Genomic DNA, 23,675 nt, shown 5'->3' with positions numbered 1-23,675 from the left:
GACACGAGAAAGGGGCAGAGATATCTCACAGGCTGGTCTACATGAAGGTCTGTCTTTTAGAAGGGGGTAAGGTGGGAGAGAGCTGATATACTCAGGGAAGAAGAGGTGGGAAGAGTTAAAGTTCAAGGGCTCAGTAGGTAAGAGCGTCTACTGTTCTTCCAGAGGAGAAGAGTTCAGTTTCCAGCCCCCACCCACATCAGGCAGTTCTCAACCTCATATAATTCTATATCCTCATATAACCCTCTGAGGACACCTGCACACATGGGGGCATACATACAGAGAGAAACACATATGCATAAATAAATCTTTTTAAAAAAAACATGAAAAACAAATAAAAACTAGGCCAGGCAGGGTGGCTGGGGAAAGAGACTCCCATGAGTTAGATGCCAGCCTGGGTTACACAGAAAGACAGCCACAACACAAAGCCTGGTTTCTCTTACTTGTTATTCATTGTCCAGGTACCACTCATCCCACATTTGCTTTTCCTAGAAGATCTGGCTTTGAGTAAACACATCCATTCTATTACAATACTCTCCCAGAACCAGTGACAGGCTAGCTATCTCAATTAATACAGTTTTAGGATTAGTCTTCATAGCTTAGGGGCCATTTTCAAGTTTGGAGTCATTTTATCAGGCTGGTGTGCTTTTGATGACATTACATTTAGTTTGTTGATTTTTTAGCACTGCATTGGTATGTCAAATGGCTTTGGGGAGACTAGATAATTTCACAGTATTTAACCATCCAATCACAGGATAGGGTATGTCTCCCTAACTCTCTCGAACTTTCTTTGACATCTCTCAGAGTTCTACAATTTTATTTCTAAACACCTTACCCATGCTTTGTTAGATTCCCCCCCCCCCCCTTAGATAGCTCATATCTTTACTTTATTTAATTATTTATTAAAATTGTACTTATTTTAAAAGTTAGGTGTGTATGTGTGGCTGCATGAGTTTCTGTGAAAAGAGCTAGTCAGGGATATAAAGACTTTGAAGCTATCTAACAATATGATTAAAGAGAGTGGAAGGGTAACAGGCATGCATTCTGTATTCAGGAAATCAGGGGGAGTGAGTTTGGCTGACAGGAATCCAGGGAAAGATAAGGCTGGAGAGGATAGTGGGAGTCACCCAGCACCATCAGGTACCTGTCAATCACTGGAGCTGGCAGAGCAGAGTTACCCTGACTTCCCGCCTCTGCTCATGTGTCCCACATGCCCTGTGCTGAAGTGTGTTGGGAACTGTGCCGACAGAGAACATCCTGACTAAGACTTCCATCTATTTCTCTGCCTTCCCTTCAGGAAATCACACTTCATTCACATCTAACTTCCACTCTTCCCAAGCCACAGTTCCTCTGGCTGCCTGTGAAGCCTAGCTCCTTCCTCACCTCCCCCACCTACTCAATTCCCTCAGTGTGTGGGCATGCAGGAGCCAAATGATGCTAAGAATGAAGGAAGCACGTTGAGAGTCCGGCTCACCTGTTCTGCAGCCCTGCCTCTGACCATCTGGGTATCTTAGCACGCCTGTGTCCTCATCTGTAAATGAGAGTTCCCCAGTTGCTTCTCCAGGTGTGTGTGTGTGCGTGCGCGTCCGTGAGTGCGTGCTTGTGTGTGTGTGGTTGTAAACTTCATGTTGTTGGTGACCTGATTCTGGGGAAGTGGGGTGGGCACTGTCTCTGTAGAGGACACCCTCTTGTTGTGGAGTTGAGCCAGGTCAGGTCAGGTCTGTCTTCAGGTCACAAGGAAGGGGAGTGGGTCCTCTGAAGTGCAGTTGGGCACACAGCCCAGCCTTGGCAGGGGGCTCTCCTCACCCACTGGGGATGCACCAGCACTGGCCACAGCCTGTTTCCTGTTTCCCTTATCTTTCCCCAACATGTGCTCTCTGGAGTGAGAAACATTGCCACTAGCTTCCTTCACTTCCCTTTACTCATTAAGACCCTTATTTTTCAGATTCCAGGCAAATCTGACTGCTGTCCCAGAACCCACTACGGAGTGTGATTTTTCAGCCCCTCAGCTCCAATGGCCGCATTTCTGGATTTAGATGGAAAAGTTCTCAGTTGGCTCCTCTCTGCTCACCAGCTTATCTACCCCTACTCTTGCCCTCGTCCTCTTTGAGTTCAAATTCTGCTTTTAGTTCCCAAGTAGTGTGACCTGCCTGTTCCCTCATTTGTCCTGTCTGTAAAGTGAGGATAATGACCTTGCCTTCCCCAGAGGAAGTGAGCATAGGGCTGCACTAGAAATCAGCATACATTAAACAGTCAAGAATGTCAGAGTCATGTGCTCAGAAGTGTATGGATCAAAATCTTTTTGATGGACCTGTGAGAGAGAGAGAGAGAGAGAGAACAGAGACAGAGAGACAGAGAGGAGAGACAGACAGACAGAGACAGAGAAAGGGGGGGAGAGAGAGAGGGAGAGAGAGCTGGAAAAGTGTTTGCCTTTCAAGCATGAGATACCGAGTTCAACCCCAGCATCCATATAAAAATGTCACAGCATTGGGAGCAAAAGCAGCAGGGTTTTCCAAGCCAATGAGAGGCCCTGTCTCAAAGGACTGAAGAGCAAGAGAAGGCTCAGCAAGCCAAAGTGTTTGCCAGGCAAACCTGAAGGCCTGCATTTGATCACCATATGCTACAGTGGACATACAGAACCAACTTTCAAAGTTGTCCTCTGACTTCCACACGTGTGTCTGCACATGCATGCACATCACACACACACACACACACACACACACTAAAAATAAATGATCTTCAAAAGAAAAAGTAAAGGAGGCTGTCTTAGGGTTTCTATGCTGTGAAGAGACACCATGACCACAGGAGAACATTTGACAGGGGCTGGCTTACAGTTTCCGAAGTTTAGCCCATTATTGTCATGGCGGGTAGCATGCAAACAGATGTGGTAATAGAGAAGGAGCTGAGGGCTCTACTTCTTGATCCACAGGCAGTAGAAGTAGTCTGTGTTCCCCACTGGGCATAGCTTGAGCATAGGAGACCACATAGCCTGCCCCTACAGTGACACACTTCCTCCAACAAGCCTACCTCCATTCCAACCACAAGCCACACCTCCCAGCAGTTCCACTCCTTTTGGGGACCATTTTCTTTCCAACTACCACAGAGGCAGGTAGTATTCCTGAGGATGACCCCTGAGGTTGTCCTTTTACATTCATGCACACATACACATATGCGTACGCACACATACACTAGTATACAAACCCCCATGCATAAACACACATACAACACACACAGATGCATTAAAAAACTTTTTCAAATTAGTGTAAAAATGAAATTCCAATGATAATTTTTGCTGTGTAACCTGAGGTAAGTCATTTAACTTCTCTGAACTGGATTCTTTTAGTAAAATGCTAGTGGTCATGGTACCCACCTCATAGAACTGGTATGTATTATTTATGCAAAGACTGGACACTGCCTCTGGCTAACAATAAATGAATGTTAGCAATCAAAATTATTGTAGCCAGGGCTCTGGTGTGTAAGGATGGTGCTTGGCAAATACCTATTGCTGCTACCAACTCGGTCTATGACAGATCTTGGCTTAGTGAGACAGTCCTCTGTGTATCTCTTCAGCTGAACCCCAGATGCTTACATCAAAGGCAGGGGAAATCTTGGGGACATGAGAGGGGAGAGGAACCCCTCATCCAGTTACCGGTTGAAGCATCTTAGCAACAGTAAGCAAGAGCTGTGGTGCAGTCAACAGCTGCTTAAGGCCTTTCTCCCTTCCCAGCTATAAACCTGCAATTTTCTAGAAATCTCACCAGAAACCCTATTTACAGGGAAGGACCAGGGACTAAACCCCCTGTGCAACACTCATGGCTCCTGGCTTTACTTTATCAGATTCTAATTTGTCAGAAGACCTCCAAAGCCAGTATAATCTCACCTGGGGGGAACTACAGAGATGGCTCTGCAGTTAGGACCTGGGTTTGGTTCCCAGAATCCTCGCAGTGGCTTACAACCCAGGGGGTCCAGTGCCCTCTTTCAGCCTCTGAAGGTTCCCGGCAGCCACACAGTGTATATACATACATGCAGGCAAATGTTCACATGCATAAAATAATAAATAAAATGTTTAAAAGAGGAGCCTTCAGCAACTTCAAATCATTTATTTATTTAATGTGTGTGTATGTGTGGTGCTTGTGTGTTTTAACTCAGGCTGTGTGAAAGGACCGATACCAGCTGAGCTGACCATTTATCAGCCTTTTGAGCTGTAACTTGAGAACCACTAAAATGGTGTATATGCAGTTAACACTAAGGTCCTCTGATTGTGAGTGTCCTTTGCAGAGCCCAGAGCCACCCTCCTCTATTTTCCTTTCTGCTGCTCTCTATTGGAGAAGCCCATGCCTGTTGTGTCTTCCTTTCTTCCAAGGGCCTCTCTTTTTCCTAATCCTCACATTTAGCCTACCTTAAGATCGATTAATCTCTGTTTCATCACAGATCTGCCTGTCCTGAACCTCTTTTCAGTGCCAAAGTCATGAAGCCTCCATCCCTCACCACTGACACCAGTACTCCATCTCAAACTGCATGTGAACAATGGTTGCAGTGTGGAGTTCATTTCCTTCAATCCCAAAACACTTTCCCAGGCCACAAAGGACGAAAAGTCAAAGCAAAGAGACACACGAGCTCATTAGGAATCGGCAAAAAGTTAAGCCAGATTGAGCACCACCGTTTTACACCCCCCACCTGCTGCTACCAAGGGCTGGCAAGGATGTGAGCCGGGGAACTACACACTGCTGGGAATGCAAATTAGCACACATCTTTGTAAAAGATTTTGGCAGTATCTACCCAAATTGAAAGGCACGTACCCTGTGACTCAGCAAGTCCACGCCCAGGTGTGCAGCTACACAAACTCTCCCATCTAGACACAAGGAATCATAAACATGAATGCACATGCCAGTACTGCTCATAACATACAAATAACAAACATAAATGTCAGGAGGGGGAGATGGCTCAGTCAAAAACCTGCTTGCCTTTCAATCATGGGGACCTGAGTTCGGGTCCCCAGCACCCATATAAAAAGCCCAGCCTGGCATGTTGCACCTGTAACCCCATCACTGGAGACACAAAGACAGGAGGAGTCATGGGCTTGCTGGCCAGCCAGTCAGTAAGTTCCAGGTTTAGGGAGAGACCCTGTCTCAAAAGATAAGATGAAAGGCTAGGGAAATAGTGCAGTGGTTAAAATGCACAACTCCAGAGCCCGGGTAAATGAAGGTGGGCATTCTAGCCTCTGAAGATGGAGACAGGACTCCCCAGAGCAAGCTGGCCAGTGAGACTAGCTTTATTCAAGTTCTGGGGGTTGGGGAGGAGATTAATTAAAGTCAATGGAGAAAAGGGGCCTGCATACCAGAGTCCGTCTGGTATGCACTCTGTCAAGTGTGTTAACCTGCTGAGCCAGCTCACTGACCTCAAACTCTATGTGACTGAGTGATGATGGAAGCATGACCAAAGAATATCACTGACATCAGCCTTGGGCTTCTGCATACATGTTCACATACATGCTTCCTTTCACATGCATATGTACCTACATACATGTGAGCTGAATGCACATATGCACACATACAAACACATGAAAAGAAGAAGGGAAAAGAAGGAGATAGAGAGCAATTAAGGGAGACACCTAACCATCTACCTTTGGCCTCCACATGTATGTGCATGTACATATAAATATATACATATGAACAAGCACAGAAAAGTAATGTCTAATATCAGATGATGAAGAAACAGTGATATACTCTTTTCAGGTTTATTTGTTTGACTTTATGTGTGTAAATGTTTGCCTGCATGTGTGTCTTTGCATCTTGTACATGCCTGGTGCTTTCAGAGGTCAGAAAAGGGTGTTGAATTTCCTGGAACTGAAGTTACAGACTGTGAGCATAGTTAAATCTGCAAACTGCTGTGTAGGTGCTGGGAATCAGGCCTGGGTCACCTGGAAGAGCGGGCAGTACTCTTAACTGCTGAGTCAGCTTTCCAGCCCCCCAGTGGAGTATACCCTTAAAACGGAATGTGGTAAAGCTGTAACAATGACTGTACAACACAATTGACACAACAATTGAATGAAGCAGATTGAAAAGGACTAATGCATGCTAGTGTTATTTCCACAGAGTAGAAGATACCACCGTATCATTTAAGATGCATGCATATATATGACATAAATATTCAGAAATACAAAGAAATGGAAAAATGGTCAAATTTCGTTTTCATTTGATATTACAAATTCAGGGGTTAATACAGGGAAGAGAGCTACAAGTGAGAATGAGTGAATGTCGTTTTAGTTATTTAGAATATAATGCTATGAACATGAAGTAATAGTTCTTCAAATGCAAGACGATCTTCTTTTAAACATTCAAGACGTTGAGATTGGCCACGATTTAAATCACTCCATTTTGAAGCCCCTGGGTCTTCAGTTCAGAGCAAGATGGTGAGCTGTAAAATCTGCAAGAACAGAGAGGTAAGCATGAGAGTGCCTACAGAAACAGAATGGGAGCCTACACATAACCATGGTTTCTCCCAGATTCCACTGTGACACCGGGGAGGAGATCAGATAAAAAGTTCAAGTTCCTCTTTTGGCCTTTGACCCAATCCTGTTCTGCCGGGGCAATCTTGAGCCACAGACAGCCTCCAGACATTCTCCTGTTCATTCAAACAGACAAATAGATACATGGTTAGGAAACATGAGGCTGGACTTGTAAATGCATTACTTGGGCCGCTGTGCATTTTAAAATGAGAACACATGGGATATGCTACCTGTATTTGGTCCACAAATCCTACTGCACTGTCAGTATCACCCTGTTCTCCACCCTTTCCCACACCATGGATTATTCTAGTATAGGGATGTACCTCAACCTATTACTTAAAATTCTTGTTTTTAATTAAACAGGAAATATATGATCATATTCTAGACATAAAATCGACCATTTAAAGCAATTATATTTATAATGGGGAAAACCCTTTGCAAAATAGTGGTAACTTTTTCCCCACAAGATCTCCCATTCCTATCAGTGTCTTTCTTTGTGTCTCTGTCTCCCTTTCCCTCCATCCCTCTCTTCCTCTTCTTCCCTCTCCCCCTCCCCTCCCTGGAAATAAATTGTTCCACCTAATACATATCTGTCCAGATTCATTTGCTTCCATACAGAGACAGGTGTGCTTGGTTAGTATGTGGCTGATAGATGAACAAATGGTTCTAAGCTGCTTATCGTGGTCTATAATTTACTCCTAGAGATGTGTACAAATCATGACACCCTCACTCTGTCATTTGTCTAGTGGATGCTTATGTGTAATTGCATCAATGGACCAGCACAGAGCAAAATGGACAGACAGCTTCCATTCCCATGGTGCTTGCACTGTGGTGGAAAATTCAGACAACTATGGAAATAAGTAATACAACTTCTAGTGGTTCTAAGAAATATGAAAATTAAGTGGGGATTTTGAAGGGAAGCATTTTATTTTTGTTTTTACTTCTGAGTAGTATTTCACCATAGGGACTTTCCTAATTTGGGGGACTGACTTTAAATGGATCTACTTGCTTCCCAAAATAATATCTGCATTTCATACTGCTGTCCAAACCCTTCATTGAAACATACCCACACATCAATCAACACATGAATGGATTTTTTAAAATGTGGCTTATAAGCAAAATAGAATTCTATTTAACTAAAGGGGGGAATGAAATTGTAATATTTACAAGAAAACAAATGGAACTTCAGGTCATCTTTTTTTTTCTTTATTTTATGTGCATTGCTCTCTTTGCCTGCATTTCTGTGTGAAGGTGAAAGACCTTAAGAGTTATAGACAGTTGTGAGCTGCCATGTGGGTGCTGAGGATTGAACCTAGGTCCTCTGGGAGAAAAGGCAAAGCTCTTAACCACTGAGCCATTACTCCAGCCCCTTCAGGTCATCTTGTTAAGTGAAAGTACTGCATGTTTTATCTCATATGTAGAATCTGTGTGTGCGCGCGCACGCGCACGTGCGGCATGAGCATACACAAAACTTATAAAGGGGATGAAAGAGATGGGCAATGGAGGGGGAGAAGAGAGAGGAAGGCAAGGAGATGAGGGAGGACAGTAGAGGAGGACATCTAAGAACAAAGTATAATGACACACACATAGTATATGTATGTGTGTGTATATATATGTATGTATGTATATATGAAAAATGCCATAATGAAATTCATTGCTGTGCATGCTAACTTACAAAATGCTTAAAAGGTCAGGCACAGAGGCTCGTGTCTTTAATCCCAGTCCTCAGGAGGTAGGGGCAGCTGGATCTCTGTGAGTTCAAAGCCAGTCTGATACAGATATTGAGATTTTGTTAGAAGAAGAAGATGCACAAACTAAAAACACCCTTATATAAATGAACACATATTTCAGGAAATATTGCTTACTGAGAATGATGCACCAAATTTCTTCATAACAAAGAAAAAAAAACAAAATACAAAATACCAAAAACTATGCTAATTGTGATGTCATTGTCCATTAAATGACTATGACCTGTTTGATGCTGAGCTTTGTCTGGATCCTTCGTAACTCTCTATTACAAATAATGAACTCCTATATACTCACTCGGTTCTGTGACTGTTGCTGAGAGCCAAGCCCCGAGTGTGTAATACTTAAACTTCTGATAAAATATAGACAGTTATTCTGGAAAGCTAAATTCCAATCCTGGATCCGCTGTCATCACGGCGTACAAACTTAGGGCAAGTCCCACCATCTCTTCGGACCTCAGTTTCCCCATCAGTAACCTAATGATCTCTATATTCCTGGAGTCAGCAACAACGAAAGCAGACGCCCCACCCCCTGACTCAGCGGCAGCCGGACTTCTCACCAAGCCCTTCTCCCCCTTTCCGTTCTTCCTCAAGCCTCGGAAGCAAGCAGCGGGAGGAGAAGGGAACAGGCAGGTCTAGGCAAGCGGGCCAAGGCTGGGAGGGGCCGAGGCGAGCCGGCCCCCTAGTAGGAAATGAGGTAGATAGAAGTAACACTTTAAAAGCTTGACTCCCTCTTCCTCCAGGCATTCCTGGTCTCTTTCCATCCTCGGCTCAGCTCCCGCCCCTCCCGGGCAGCTTCCCGTCTCTTTCCTAATCTGCAGCCTGCGGAGCCCGAGTCTGCCCCGGACCAGGTGGGACCAAGAACTTCTACTCCAGGATGTTGACGAAATTGCTGTCGCTGCTGCTGCTGCTGCGCCTGGCTGCGCCTTTTGTAACCAGGAAGACTCAGATGGTAAGTTAGGGACGCGGCTCCTGCCTGGGGATGTTCTGGGGACTTGGTGTATTTGGAAACTTTGACAAGATTGTCGGATAGCTAAACCCGCCGCACGGGTGTCTACAGCTGCTAGGATCGCTCTACCGTGCACGCTGGGTCCTGGACATTGGTTTATGTTCCAAAGAGAAGGCGAAGAAGTTCAGTTACCTCTCAGGAGGCTGGTGGAAGGGACCTGTCGAGAGTGAGAATGAGGATAGAGACAGAGCAGAGTGTCAGACAGAAGAGAGTCAGCGAGGAGTTGAGATGGAGAGAAAGGGAAAACATTAGGAGAACTGAGACAAGTTTGGGGATTGAGATGGGGAGGTGGAGAAAGAGGAGAAAGGCTAGAGAAACGCTAGTGAGGTGGGACAGGGGACAGAGAAGAGCCCAGGGCTGGAAGGAGCCAGCTGCTGGAAGCTCTTAAACAGAAAAAGAGCCATAGAGCTACGCCAGACACTACCGTCGCCGCCGCCCCATAGGTCAGTCTCCCTCCCTGAGAAGCAGTATTCAGAATGCTATCGCACTGATCTTACAGGGGAGAAAGCTGGGCCACAAAACAGATAAGGGATAGCATTAAGGTTGCTCACACCAGCATATCACAGAAAGCAACTTCTCAAATGCAACAGGGGGCTGGGGTGACTTACAATGTCATACTCATTCAGCCCTTGTCCTGGCTCCAATACTGCCAAGGCCCTTTTCGGGGTACTGAAAGCAGGGCTGACCAAACCCAGTTTAACAGCCAGGAGGGGCCTGGTGTGTGTGGACACTAACACTAGGAATCCCATGAAATCTGTGCTGATGCAACACACTTTGCCCAGACCCAGGTGAAAAGGGGGACGGGGGATGAGACAGTGCTCCAAGGAGAAGGCGACGGAGCTGAATCTCGGAACACAGATAGAAATTTGCCAGGCAGAACAAGGACAGCAGAGCAACCCTGATGAGCTCTGCATGCAGTGGCCAAAAGTCAGCATGAGGAACTCCAAGCCATTTGAAAAAACTGAACACAGAAAATACAGCTGGGGCCAGATCACTTGTTGTGGATCCCAAACTCTAAGATCTGTCCTGTGGACGGGTGTCCTATGGGGAAGCAATCTATTCCAGACAAAAACGGGTAGGCTTCAGCTACCTGTGTTCAAATCTTGGCTTGCTTCACCATGTTAGCCTCAGATTCCCATACACACGGGGTTAATAATAGTAGCTACTGTGTTAAGGCATTAGGAGGAAGGCATACATAAGATAATAATGTGTGTAAAACAGCGCCCAAGGCATAACAAGCACTTAATGGATATTAGCTATTATTATTTGGAAGGGGTAGGGTATGGCACTGGAGGGCTTTAAGGGTTTTGGGTCAAGTGGAGATGCAGTAAGAAGGGATGTAACTGAGCCCAGTGTGGTGGCACATGCATGCTTTAATCCCAGCACAGGGGGGCAGAGACAGGAGGATCCCTGAGTTGGAGGCCAGCCTGATCTACAGAACCAGCTCCAGTATAGCCCAGGCTACACAATGAGATCCTGTTTCGAAAAACAAAACAAAAGGGTGAAATTGAGAAATGAGTCACGGTGGTACCCAAGCCTCGATGGCAGTGTCCCAGGAGAAAGGGAACTGGAGCTGGAATTGGGGTTTTATCATAGGCCGGAGTGAGATAAGCTGGACATGTGAGGGAGGAGGCAAAGGCACAGAGGGATGCCTTTTTCCAACTGCAGGTCTCAGTTTCCTCGTCTGTAAAGCGAAGATAATAATCCCTGTCCTCTCCTGGCAGGGTTGTTGTGAGCATCAAATAGGAGGGCAGGTGGGAGAGCGCTTTATATGATTGTTGAAATGGGCAGCAGGCCTCTGGGTAAGGGGTTATTATCTCTAGCTGTCAGCCACCCCTTCCCTGGCTGGAGATCCTGACGCCGCACTGACTCTTCCCCCAGGCTCTCAAAGCCTGCGTATGCTCCAGATCTCCTACTTCCGAGACCCCGATCACGTGAGACATCAGGGCAACGCCTCGCTGGGGAAAATCCTGACACACACACTGGAGGGCCCAAGCAACAATGTTACCATCCTCCAGCTGCAACCCTGGCAGGATCCCGAGAGCTGAAGCACACAGAGCAGGGCCTGCAGCTCTACCTGTCCCAGTTCCACTCCCTGGTGCAGCTGGTGTATCGCGAGCGCAAGAGCAGCGTAGTCTGTGAGTGGGGTGCTGGGTCGGGGCTGCCAGGAGCCCTGGAGATTGAGAGGGTCTGAGGGGGCTTGTGGCGGAGCTAGGGTGCTAAGGCTAAGGTTCTAAACAGCAGGATCTTTGTGAGTGGGAGGGGGAAGATGGGCGTGGTCTGTGGAGTGGGGCTTCCCTGAAGAGCCCTGGCCCTTGGAGATTGTTCTGTGGGGCCTGGAGAAGAGCAGTGCTCCTAATTGTAAGAAACCTCTATCTGATGAGAAGGGGGGGAGGGGGAAGAGGGAGAGGGAGGGAGGGATGGAAGGAGGGAAGGAGATCTCCTAGCCCTGGATCCTCTCTGACCCCCAAAGTTTCAATGACTACTCTGCCAACTCCTTTCCCTCATACTCCGCTACACTTTGCTTCATACAGCGAAGCACTTTGCCCCTCTTCTCATCGATGTTGATGGTCCCACCCACAGCTCCCTCGTAGCCCCAACTCCTCTCCAAGACTCCACTGATTTATTTAATTTATTGGTCTGGGAAACCACCGCTCCGCTCCCCTTCACATCCCTTCTCTGCTCCTTTCTCTTCATGGTCTCACTTTTTCTTCGTGGTTCCTGGGGCCTTTTTAGATGGGCTGCAACAATCAAACCTCAGCACTTTCCAGTCAGGCTTTTGTGTCCTCAAGCCCCCAATCCCATCTTCCGTCCATGTCCCCTTTGCTCCGGGTGGACATCCCCCACACCTGGCACCTTCTCAAGCAAGTACAAGACTGAGCCCCCCTCCCTTCTCTCTCTAGTTCCTCTCACAATCACTTGCTCCCTGGGCTGTGAGCTACCGGCCAAGCAGTCTACTGAGAGTTCTGAAGCCCCGAGCTCTGAAGCCCACGTCTTCTTCGATGTGGCTGTGAATGGGAGCTCCTTTGTAAGCTTCCAGCCAAAGACTGCCTTGTGGGTGACTGGCTCCCAGGAGCCCTCCGGCTCTCACCTTCACCCTGAAGCAGCTTAATGCCTACAATCGGACTCGGTATGAACTGCAGGAATTTCTTCAGGACACCTGTGTGAAGTATGTGGAGAACCACATCACTACACAAAACATGAAAGGTATGAGGGGGTTTGGGCCCTGCCTGTGTGTTGGGACAGGGGGCAGCTTCTAGGCAAGTGGATGGACCTGAAGTATCCCTTGTGCAACGAAAGGAGGGGTTTGGAGACTGGGAGAGGGTACATGACCATGGCTTAAGTCACTGGGTGAAGTATAGATGCCTTGGGGTTCAAGCCAAACTTGGGACTCCTTGGGATTATTCTCTTAAACTCAGTCTCTGCCTGTTCTGCAGGGAGCCAAACAGGCCGCTCTTACACTTCACTGGTCCTGGGCATCCTGATGGGCAGTTTCATAATTGCTGGTGTGGCCGTGGGCATCTTCCTGTGCACGGGTGGACGGCGCTGCTAATTATTCTCAAGTCCTCTCAGAGAAAGGGCTGGACTGATGAGGGCTGGTAAGGGAAGGTCACAGCTCTTAGGAAGCCAAACAGACTGTCTCCCCCAGTGGACCACCCAATCTCAGGAGGTTTAGCGCAACAACTCACTTTTTTCTCCTGCAGCTGCCAACCAGTTTGAGGAAGGGATGCAAAGAGGGTTTGTAGACAAAGCACTTGAGAGCAACGTGCATGCCTTGTTTAACTGGTCTGAGAAGCAGCAGTGTTTGCTTATCTGTGGAGATCAGACGATAGACTTGGGGTGTCTGTGACCCACTTGCAAAGGCAGATTCATTGGAGGCGTATCACAACATCTAACTAAATAAAATGAGTTGCCTGTAACCAAAATAAACATTTGGTGTGTCCAGTTTGGGATGGGACACTGGTTTGAAAGAACCAGAGAAATGTCACAATTGTTAAGATCAAACAATATGGGAGAACAGGTAATAATTAATTAAATATCTTATTTATGTAAAAGGTGTAATTATTTCCTGTATTTTATTAAAACGTCTGAAAAAAATAACCTATACCCTTTGTTCTATTTCCTCATCTGTCAGTCACACAGTAAGCAGTGGTGTAACCTCTCTATGAAGTAGTCAAAGATCATGATCTGTCACTGTCACCATCATCCTCCATAATGTGTGCTTCATTTGACTCTGTGAGCTGGAAACTCTCTTCTGAGACACTGTAATTCATAAAACTATTCTGGGACTCTTTTCAACCTCCTTTCACCTTGGAGATGCTGTCCTCTTCCTCCTACTTCTTTTTTCTATGCACTGAATTCCAGAGCTTCACATGGTTTCTGTGAAGCAACAAGCATGTGTTTGGAGCTGGATAGATGACTCAGTAGTTAAGAGACAGTACTCTTAACTTACAGTAGACAGGGTTGGATTACCAGCACCCAGGATGGCAGCACTCACAACTGCCTGTAACTTCAGGTCCAGGGAGTCTGGTCTGGTGCCCTCTTCTGGCCTCCTGGAGCACTGGCCACACACACACACACACACACACACACACACACACACAGTTTTTTTTTAATTTTCAAGAACATATGTATTTATTTTTCTATTAACTTATTTGAGACAGGGTTTCTCTGTGTAACCTTGGCTGTCCTGGAACTCACTGTGTAGACCAGGCTGGCCTCAAACTTGCAGAGATCCACCTGCCTCTCCCACCACACAGAGTGCTAGGATTAAAGGTATGTGCCACCCCTTACCCTTTCTGAGAAGTGGATGGGGAGTGGAGTGGGGGGAGCAGGAGAAGGGGGACTGGGATTGCTATGTAAAAAAAAAAAAAAAAAAAAGGTATGTGCCACCACCACTCAGCTTTAGGAACATTTTAAAATCAGATTTCAGTTTTACATCTTGGAGTCAGGCATTTAACTTCTCCAAATCTTTCTTCCTTAAAGGGATAATAAAATACACAAAAAGGACACAACAAAATTTCTACTTCAAACAGACATTATGGGTATCAGGTAAACTAATCCAAGTAAGATAATACATGTATCATGAGTATAGCAATGGCTACCGCTCCAAATACCACATTTGCACTAATTGTTTCCCAAGGGACCAACTCCAAGGCTTCACAAAGATTAGGCAGGCTCCTGACACTGAACAGCAGTTCCAACCCTGCACTCACTTCTGTTTTGTTTTAGACAGGATCTCACTGTGTAGGCCAGGCTGGCCTTGAACCCATGATCCTCCTCCCTCAGCCCCGGACGCTGTGGATTATAAGCATGCCTATTGCACCCAGCTTCCTTTGAACATGGTTTCTACCTTAATATCTTGAGGATATTCAAAGTCAATGTAGGAGAATTCAATTTTATTACCTTTTCCCCTCCCTTTTCTCTCCTGTTATTTAATATGTGTTAATAGGTAAAAGAAATACATTCACATGGATCCTTGTAGAAACCTCAGTGGTAAGCTTTATTTACTTACTTTTCTTTATTCACACCTATAATGTGCAAAATCTATAGGGTCCATTCTCTCCTTCCTGCCCTTCCTCTTTCTCTGTGGGAAGCTCAGAAACATGCTGCTGAGTTCATCCTCAGGGAGAGGCATGCTGCTGAGTTTATCCTCAGGGAGGGGCCTGCTGCCCACCTCAGGGAGTACAGCTAACAGGGGTCCTTAGCCACTTCAGTTCCCAGCGACCACCTCAGCTGCAGAGAACAGTCCAGCACAAGGGCATGCCTGTCCTGTGACTGTCCTCCCCCTGTGACTGGCACAGCAGAGGTATGGACACCCAGCTGTGCCCAATTACTCCAGAGCTCCCTGCCAGGTTGTCTGGGCCTGTATGAGGTCTACAAAACACTTTAACTTTTTACTCAACTCGATCCTGCTTCCTCCTCCAGTAAACATCCTGCATCTCCAACTCTCTCTCAGCATCTGCTTCCAGAAAACTCAAAACTCAGTACACATGGATGTGTGCCGCTCCCTCATTCTGTGTTTCCCCACCTCGCCAGCCCTCCCCGTTCTTCCCAAACTGAGAAACGTCCATAGTCTGTTTTGAATAGACCATGCCAATAGCTTCTTCCGAAACACTCCCTTGTCTGTAATTTTTTTTGGTTCTAATTCATCTTATACATGGCAATTTAAAAAGGGGGGGGAGAGGCAAATTTGAAAAGTCTGTGTCATTTCTATTCTTCTTGAACAGGGCGCATGCGCGCACACGTGCACACACACACACACACACACACAGCCCACATGCTCAGAACTGTCTACCAGACATTGGTGAGGATGGTCCAGTTGTGGCATCCTTAACTAGATCGCTCTTGTGTGCGGTGCCAGTGGTCTCTCGCTCTATTTTCTGAGCTTGACTCCCTATGGTCATTATTAGTTTACTTATTCATCCGATGAATGTCCATACACAGATTTGATGCTGTGAGCATTGGAAGAGACAAAGCAATTAGGTATCATTACTTTCTCAAGGAAGAAATGACACAGGAATGAGCACCCCACACGGCAGATGTCCTAAGGGACATAGGTTAGAGGAAGCAACCAACAATTGTGATTTATAGTTCTGGCACTGTTTATACGCTGTGCGGTGAAGTCTCCTGAGATGACAACAGGTAAAGGTGCCAGCTGAGATCCATTTTGAAACCCACACAGTAGGCGGAAGGAGAAAACCCAACCACTCCACCAAGCTGTCCTTTGGCTCCCACACATGCTCCCTGGCCCACCCACACTCTCACACATACATTGTCCATACACAATAATAGTAAATTTTGTAAAACTTTCAAAAACTGCGTAATGCCCTTCTTAGGAAACATGCTACCAACAATAGAGTGGGAGAACAGGATTTGAAGCCGTGCCCTTGAGTTCTGACATTTATGCTTCCTTTCATCTAGAACTGAGGGCATCAGGGCAATTTCTAGGGGGAGTGCATGCATATCCACAACACACACACACACACACAGAGAGAGAATTTAAAATAAATCCTTAAAAGGAAGAGTGGCCAGAGGGCTTTACTGGGAGTGGACACTCATACCTTTAATCCCAGCATTCAGGAGGTTCCTGCACATGCTCTGTGAGTTCAAGTCTAGCCTGCTCTACATAGCAAGTCCCAAGCCAGCTACAGCTGCACAGTAACACCCTATCTGGGGGTTGGGGGGGATAGAGCAGAGGATCTGAGCAATCACGTCTCACAAAAATGTACACACACCCACACCCCAGTGGCTCACAAGCTCATGAAAAACACTTGGCATCATGACTTATTGAGGAAAGGCTGATCAAATCTATGTAGTGTAACTTACTACAAGTGTAAAGTAGATGGCGTTGGTAAGAATGTGGAAAGATTGGAGACCACATACCTTCCTGGCAATAACAGAAAATATTAGAGCCAACTTTAAAATTCTGTTTGAGGCTCAGATGAGGGTGTGGGTGCCTTTGATCCCAGCAGAGGCAGGAGGATCCCTGTGAGTTTGAGGCCAGCCTGATCATCTACACAGCAAGTTCCAGGACAGCCAGGGATACATAGACAGTTCTTCAAAAAGGTGTATGGCCAGGCTACACATAGTAAGACCCTGTCTCAGAAAAAAATGTTAAATACATACTTACTATATGACTCCACAATTTCACTTTTTGTATTTACCCCAAATAATTGAAAAAAAAAATGTGTCTACATAAATAGTTATAAATAAATGTCATAGCAGCATTGTTCATGTTAGCTATAAGATACACAGACTACTGCTGCTATATCTTGCTATGGGATATGCCAAGAATCATAGTTGTAGATGAGTGTGTCTTGATTCATTTTCTGATGCTGTAATAAAATCTCTGAGGCTGGGTGATTTAAAAGGAAAGAGGGTTACTTAGCTCACAGTTCAGGGGACTGGAAGTCCCAACTCCTGCAGCTTTATCCATGTGTGCATTCTCAGGTAAGGAAGGTCCTTCTGGCTGTGTTATGGCGTGGTAGATGGCATGGTACATGGCATGAGTGTGTGTCAAAGAGATCTAGGGGCGTTGGAAAGGACTGCTTCATAACTGCTCTCACAGGAACTAAACACTCTGGAACAGCCTGACTCACTCTGTGAGACTGGCATGAATCCCTTCCCCTCTACATCATAGCCAGGTCACCTCCCACCACAGCCCCACCTATTAAAGGACCCGTTCTCTTTGAATACTGTGGATATCAAAGTTAAGTTTAACACAAGTATCGGCAAATGATTACAAAAGGGTTCTCAGAGCTTTTGTGTTCCTATCCAGAAACAGAGGGTATAGTATAGGATCAGAAACCCAGAGAAGTCACCTTGGTGGCTCAGGAAGAAGGCTTGGTCCCTCACTTCCTGGAGAGAAGAGTGACTGAAAATTCAGCTGACCTCCTGAGCAGCACCAGGGCTGTGTGGCCATGGTTCAGTCACTGCTCCTCTGTGGGAAGGAGCTGTGATTTCAAAGATATAGGCCAGTTCTGACCTCTGGGCAGATTCTTAAGGGTCCTTGATGTCCCTCCATCTTCAGAGAATGACCTCAGGATGTTTGCCTTAGGTCTGAGCCCTGGCAGCCAAACTCCTGGAAGCCCAGTCGGAGTTTACATGAGAAATAAACAAATATGGAGTATAGTTAAACAGTGACTCCCTACAGTATTCTAAAAGCCTCCTTCTGGGTGGCCTGGCCTGCCGTCCCCATTCACATCCAACATGAGTGTCTTCATTGTATTCATCCTGCCAGGTAGCCTACCTCTAGGCATCTGTAGCCTGTCCTTTTTCCTTTATCCTTTCTATTTATTTATTTATTTATTTATTTATTTATTTATTTATTTAAAGACATGCTGATGGTGGTGATGCACACCTTTGATCCCAGCACTCAGGAGGCAGAGGCAGGTGGGTCTCTGTGAGTTCGAGGCCAGCCTGGTCTACAAAGCTAGTTTCAGGACAGTCAGGGCTATTACACAAAGAAACCCTGTCTTGAAAAAAAACGAAAAACAAACAAACAAAAACATGTGTCTTAGTTAGGGTTTCAGTTACTGTGAAGGGACACCATGACCACCTGAACTCATATAAAGGAAAAACATTTAATTGGGGCTGCTTACAGTTTCAGAGGTTTAGTCCATTACCATCATGCTGTGACATGGTGGGAGGCAGGTAGGCATGATGCTGGAGAAGGAGCTGAGAGTCCTACATCTTGACCCCACAGGAATAGGAAGTGATCTGAGACACTGGGCATGGCTTGAACATATGTGAGACCTCAAAGCCCGCCTCCACACCTCCACACCGCCTCTAACAAAGCCACACTTCCCAACAGCGCTGCTCCCTATCAGCCTATGGGGGCCAGTTACAGTCAAATTACCACAGCAGGGTTTCACTATGTACCTCTGACTGGCCTGTCACTTGCTTTGACTATGCTGGCCTCAACCTCAGATATTCGCCTGCCTTTGGCTCCTGAGTGCTGGGATCAAAGGTGTACCACCACCACCATGTTCCAGTTCATTGCACTGTTGGTGGGATCTATTTTATTAAACACCCTACTAATTGCTAGCGGGGAGAGAAGAAATGGGTAAAACAGGATCCCTGTTTAGGCACTTCTAATCTAGAGAGAGAATACACAAAATGACAACAAAGATGCAAAATTATTTTAGCTGCCTTCCCAGAAGAATCCCAGGAGGTCACACAGGCCATAGGCCTCATCAGGGCTTGAAATAAAGCAATTTCCACAGGGAAAGAAGGGGAAGTCATTGCTTTCCTCTTAGTCCAAGATCTCTGTTCATCTCTGTCTTGCACAAGAAAAGAGTTCAGTACACATTTGCCGAATGAATGAATAATGAGTGGATTCTAAACTGATGTAACAACACCCAGGAAGAGAGAACAAGAGGTTCAGAAAGATGGCTTGGTGAGCATACACCCACATGCAAGTGTGAGGGCCTGAGTTCAAATCCTCAGGACCCATGTAAAGCTAGGCACAACAGCGTGCATCTGGAATTCCAGTGCCCCTACAGGAAGATTGGGGAGGGGGGGTTGTGTGGAGAAAGGAGAATCTTCAGAAACATGTGGGCCAGCTAACCTGGTGTACTACACAGCAGCAAAAACAACAACAAAACAAGCAAACAAAAACCAGACAGTGTTTCACACAAGAACCAATACCAGGGATAGCTCTCTGGCATCTACTGTAGCAGCACAGCACATGCACAACAATATTCACAGACATACACACATCATACACATAGGAGGAGGGGGAGGGAGGGGAAGAGGAAGAAGAGGAGAAGGAGGAGGGAGGGGAGGAGGGAGGGGAGGGAGGGGAGGAGGGAGGGGAGGAGGGGAGGGAGAGGATAGTTCTCGATACAGTGGTGAGGTCTCGTATGGTTTCAGTGATCCAGACTGTGGTTCAGAGTAGAGTGGGAAGTAAAAGGAGATTAAGAATGCTTAGGGGTCAGACTAAATCTCACAGGTGACAGTTAATGACTTCTTCCTCTAGACAATAATACCTTTATTCATCTTTGTAGCCATAGTACCTGGGAGAGAGCCAGAGATTTAGACAATAAACAACAGATGAGTCAGTGAACTGAAAACTTTTGAGAAAGAAATTATTCCTCCTGATCAATATTAGTCCTCCCTTATTTTATTTTACTTTATTTGAGACAGCATCTCACTATGTATTCCTTGCTGTTCTGAAAACCGATGTGCAGCCCAGGCTGGCCTTGAACTCATGGAGATCCGCCTGTCTCTGCTTCCTGAGTGCTGGGATTGAAGGCGTGCCCCACCACACCCAGCTAACTCCTCACTTGTATATATAATTTCATAGTCACAGAAATACTTTTCTTTCAGTATCTCATTTAATATTTGATACACCCAACAAGTTTGTGAGGACTGAAGGACGGGACGGGTCTTACCCTCATTTCCTGCAGTCACTGTCACTCTCAGAGGTCTTCATGGCCAGTGTCAAGGAGTCAAAACGCCACTTCCTTTGGTCTCTTCTTGCATGGCTGACACGCTGTCTGCCTGCCGTGCGATCCCGTGCCGATGCCAGGCCTCCCGGAAGTAGCTTCACTCTTCTCCGTTTGCTGTACTCAGGATTTCTACATGTCCCCAAATAGATGAAACTTATGGATGGGGGACATTTCACCTCCCGGAAACCTGAGAAGAGGGTCCTCACATTCCATGTAGCACGGATTCTTAGTAAATTTTTAAACATGTCTGGGTTTTGCAACCTTTTCCCAGAAATACAAAACCCTTTATTTCCTCATCTCTCATATTTCAATATGTATGTTCCTCTCCGAAAAACAAAAGTTCTACATTTTTTTTTTTGTTGTTGTTGTTTCTTAATTTCCTAAAATCTACCCCTTGGTGTCTTATTCTATGTACTTGCAAGTGAGTCAGTTTGGGGATTTCACATGGCTTGTAGCACTTCACAGACTGGACAGTGGGGCTTGGGGGCGGGGGGGGGGGGGGGAAGGATTAGAAGTTAATCTAGTGTCATTTTCTGACAGAGCTAGTCAGTAATGCAGCTGGCTGCTTCAAATGACTAAATGTAGGCAACACTTCAAGTTCTGGAGCTGCAGCTGCATCCCCACATATTTCTAGAGACAGTCATTCGGCTTAGAAATCTGCTGCAGGCTTGACACCCTTCAGCCCTCAGCGGACAGAGAGGGCTCCTCACTGACTGCATTTCAGCACCTCCTGAATTCATCACTCTGCTTTTCAGAGCTATTTATGGAAGCAGGGTGGGTGGTGCCTACCTTTAATCCCAGCACTCATGCAGAAGGCAAAGGTTCCAAGATCACTGTGAGTTCAAAGCCAGCTTGGGTTACATAGCAACTTCCAAACCAGCAGGGCTAAACAATGAGGAGACCCTGTCTCAAAAAAGAAAAGAAAAAGAAATATCCTTTTCATTTCAAGCATGTGATATTTTACTTCATATCTTTTGATTCTGAAGGAAAAAGATAAGTGTGTCTTCTTTTAAAAAATGTATTTTTCTCTATTAAATATATATATATATATATATATATATATATATATATATATATATATATATATATGGAGGGTGGGTGTCTCTGTGTAGCTTTAGAGCCTGTCCTGTAGTCTCTCTGTAGACCAGGCTGGCCTTGAACTCACTGAGATCTATCTGCCTTCCCCTGCCTCCTGAGTGCTGGGATTAAATGTGTGTACCACCGACACCTGGTTTCAATATTTTCTTTTTAAAGAATAAAAGTGAAAACAAATCAAGGAGGAAAATTAAAAATTCCTAGAATCAAGTGACAATAAAAAACACCTCAGCAGAGCCTTTGGGGTGCAGCTAAGATGGCTCTAAGGGGGCATCTAAAGCTGTGACTGCTTACGCCAAACCACTGAAGAGCTCTCAGGGGAATTATATGACGATCCTAAAGCTCTCCGAAAAAATGAGAACAAGTCGAAACCAAGAGCAGTCGATGACAAGCAATAATAAAGATTAGGGTGACAATTATTAAATAAAAGAGCAATCATAGCATTAATCAAGTAAAGAAAAAGCGAAATCAGGGCATTTGCAGGGAAATGCAAATGTAAATCATTATGCTGAGTGAAATAAATCAGATTCAAAACTACAAACACTTCATGGTTCTCTCATATGCAGAACCTAGGTGTGTGAGTGTGTGGGTGTGTGAGCATGTGCATGGGAGTGTGGTGTACCAGAGAGAACTAAAAAGAGGGACCATGAGAGAATGAGGAGGCTGGAGAAGCAGCTCAGTGGTTAAGAGCTTGTGTCCTTTCTTGCAGAGAGCAGGAGTTGGTTCCCGGCACACACACACTGGCTGACAACTCCAGTTCTAGAGGATCATACGCCCTCTCCTGGCCTCTACTGGCACTGCACCACACTGTACATCCAGGCAAAACACCCATGCACATAAAATAAAAAAGTCCAAGTTTTTAAAAGAGGGGAGGGGGAATGGGAAGGTAATGAAGTGCACGTGTCTAGGAAGCAGAAGGGAAGGACAATTGGAAGGAGGAAGGAGACCAGTAAGAGGGACAAGGGACTGCACCGGGGAAGAGGAACAAATCCGAACAAAGGATAATGAATGACACAGAGTATGGAAAATGCCACAGTCCAGCCCATCGCTTTGTGTGCCAACTTTAAAAGTTGTTTTTCTAAAAAAGGGCCAAAACTTCCATTATGTCAAGTGAAGGAAGCCAAGTCCCCAAGTTCTACACTGCGTCATTCCTTGTCATACTGGGGAAGTTAGAGCTACGGAGGCCAGAGTGTGGCCAAGGCATAAGGCAAGAGGGAGGCTTGGACTCCAGTGCTAGGGGAGAGCGATCCTGTCTACATTTGTTGTGGCGGTCACATGGTCCTAACACTTTTGTCAGTCCTGCACTGCATTCTCCAAACAGAGACTTCCACTCAATATAAGTTAACAGGAAAGCAACCTCTCCTGGGTGCTGCCGGTGGAGGATTATTTTTTACTACAATTTTAGGACTGCCTTCGTCACTGTTAGCTAGTTCTTTCCTCACCTCCCACAGGACATGAAATCTCATCCGTTGGCATTTTCCCGTCTGCTCTGGTTACCCCTTCTCTCTGGGGACAGTCCAGCTCCTGCTCCATTGGGAATGATGATAAAACATACTTTGCCATTAGCACTTCGCTCAGGATGTCGGGCTAACTGGTAATCGCAGGGTGGTGGTGCGCAGACCTTAGTGTGAGGAAGGAAAGGGAAAGGCAGACCTACAGAGTACACAGGCCAAGGAAGGACACTGGAGGCTGTCACAGAAGTGGGCAGTGTCCAACAGGGAGGAACTTGTGACAAAAACACTCTGGATTGATCTCACAGCTTGGCTTCTGGCTGGCTCTGGGTGTAGGCCAGTCTCCTTCTGAGCTTAAAATTTCCACTCTTGCTAATCTGTCCAGTCCCTGCTCACAAAAGGGGCTCATAGCCCTCTAGCTCACATCCTGTCCTAATGGACGCTACTGACACCCAGCTCGGCATCCACTTTACAGCTGTGAGTCTCATCTGACCCAAGGGAAGGAGGATTATCCTTCCTTTCCATAGGGGTAGAGAGGCCCAGGAAGGTTACAAGATTGTCCAAAGTCACCCTTTGAAGACTATGGTCTAAACAACTTCCATTGCTTATGCTCTGCTGCCCCCTACTGGAATAATCGCATATACATTAAATTATACCAAGTATTCACCTATGTGCTAGAAGCAATTCAGAAGTGGTCTGGGCCCATGGAAAAGACGGACTCACATAAATGACTTAGTTACAGTTAGATGAGCTCTGTGAAGTACAAGGTATAGGGCATGGAATAGGGAGTGTAGCCTTACAATAAAGAAGTTCAGGGGATCTCGCATGAAGTGGAGTCCATAGAAAGAAATTATTGGCTGACAACCGGGGGTGGGGACTAAGGAGTTATCAAGGGTGCTGCTCAGGGCTCAGGGA

General features: G+C 46.0%; 1 pseudogene; it reads left to right on the top strand.

Moving 5' to 3' along the window:
- The first annotated feature begins 8,948 nt into the window (after window positions 1–8,948).
- Window positions 8,949–13,191, top strand: LOC127227970 (endothelial protein C receptor-like; annotated as a pseudogene).
- The last annotated feature ends 10,484 nt before the right edge of the window (window positions 13,192–23,675 follow it).

This window comes from Phodopus roborovskii, unplaced genomic scaffold, assembly GCF_943737965.1.
Source record: "Phodopus roborovskii unplaced genomic scaffold, PHOROB, whole genome shotgun sequence".
NCBI classification, from domain to species: Eukaryota; Metazoa; Chordata; class Mammalia; order Rodentia; family Cricetidae; genus Phodopus; species Phodopus roborovskii.
The sequence above is the reverse complement of the archived record's forward strand: the minus strand, read 5'-3'. Positions and strand labels throughout refer to the sequence as shown.